Consider the following 1,623-nt stretch of genomic DNA (forward strand, 5'->3'; position numbering starts at 1 on the left):
AAGGTGAATAACGCGTTTGTGTGTGTTTGTTTCAGTAATAATATTTGTTTCACTCAAGACAGAGTGGATAACGTGTTTTTTGTTTGTCTCTTTCAATAACAGAGTTTGATCCACTCCAGAAGAAGGTAAATAATGACACACCATTAGAGCATTCAGTCAATTGTTTATTCCGTCCAACAACTGTCGTTCAGAGTGAAGTCGTACATTTCAACGTAAGGATTATCAAGCTGTTTATGTAAATTGATATTTGCGTATAATACTGATGACAATCGTATCAAGTTCTTAGCTTTCGTTCCTCAAATCAGTGTCTAAAATGTTAATCACATAGTCTAGAAATAGACAGTGTTATCAAAAAGTAGCTTGTCAGATCTTCAACATATGTTTATTTAATGTAATGACTAAAAGTTTTAGAAAGTATTAAACATTGAAAACCTAATCATTACTTCAGTGATTTCAACTATTAGGTGAGCTCTACGATAGTTTTAATAAACGTCTAATTTTAAAAACATTGTACAAAGTGAATTCATCTTTAGCCAGATGACCAATGTCAGTTTTGTCAACGAAGGACGAGCTACCAGGAGACAAAAGGGTGGATGAAGCAGTCTCTTGACCACCGCTCAGATGACCATTTAGGATTCAGTCTCATCAAAACTTCGAGATGGAAACAACTCGATAATAATATTCCAAACAAGCATAAAGAGCTGGTTAGTTCGAGGTTATGTCATCGTTGTCAGAAAGTAAGTGTTTATGTTAAATAACACTGATTTGAAAGATGTTATAATAATCCTCTACACAAGAGATATTGAATAAATGAATCGAGAATTAAAATACAATGTAAAAGTTATACAGTTTTAATAATTCATGTTGCTAATGTGTCTATCTGACAGAATGAATAGTATTAGTACCATTTAATCTACAACACTAGTTTTTATATATTTTTTTTCGAAAATAAGATGAATAAAATAGAACTGTGTATTTACGTTCTTCTTTAGTCAGGTTTATCAAATTCATAAGAACTAGTAACATAGAATAGAACTGTGTATTTACGTTCTTCTTTAGTCAGGTTTATCAAATTCATAAGAACTAGTAACATAGAATAGAACTGTGTATGTACTTTCTACTTTAATCCAGTTTATCAAATTCATAAGAACTAGTGACAGAGAATAGAACTGTGTGTGTACTTTCTACTTTAGTCAAGTTTATCAAATTCATAAGAACTAGTAACATAGAATAGAACTGTGTATGTACTTTCTACTTTAATCAAGTTTATCAAACTCATAAGAACTAGTAACATAGAATAGAATTGTGTGTGTACTTTCTACTTTAGTCCAGTTTATCAAATTCATAAGAACTAGTAACATAGAATAGAACTGTGCATATACTTTCTACTTTAATCAAGTTTATCAAATTCATAAGAACTAGTATCATAGAATAGAACTATGTATGTACTTTCTACTTTAGTCCAGTTTATCAAATTCATAAGAACTAGTAACATAGAATAGAACTGTGTATATACTTTCTACTTTAATCAAGTTTATCAAATTCATAAGAACTAGTAACATAGAATAGAACTGTGTATATACTTTCTACTTTAATCAAGTTTATCAAATTCATAAGAACTAG

At 29.9% G+C, this 1,623-nt stretch overlaps 1 long non-coding RNA gene across 1 annotated transcript in view; it reads left to right on the top strand.

Annotated features, from left to right (window-relative positions):
- Window positions 1-609, top strand: part of LOC106474474 — a 6,346-nt gene extending 5,737 nt beyond the window's left edge. Inside the window, exons 2-3 of the long non-coding RNA XR_002613963.1 lie at window positions 103-212; window positions 534-609. This is a non-coding gene — a long non-coding RNA (uncharacterized LOC106474474). The remainder of the gene's footprint in view (window positions 1-102; window positions 213-533) is intronic.
- Window positions 610-1,623: the final 1,014 nt, after the last annotated feature.

Source organism: Limulus polyphemus, unplaced genomic scaffold (genome assembly GCF_000517525.1).
Source record: "Limulus polyphemus unplaced genomic scaffold, Limulus_polyphemus-2.1.2 Scaffold7264, whole genome shotgun sequence".
NCBI classification, from domain to species: Eukaryota; Metazoa; Arthropoda; class Merostomata; order Xiphosura; family Limulidae; genus Limulus; species Limulus polyphemus.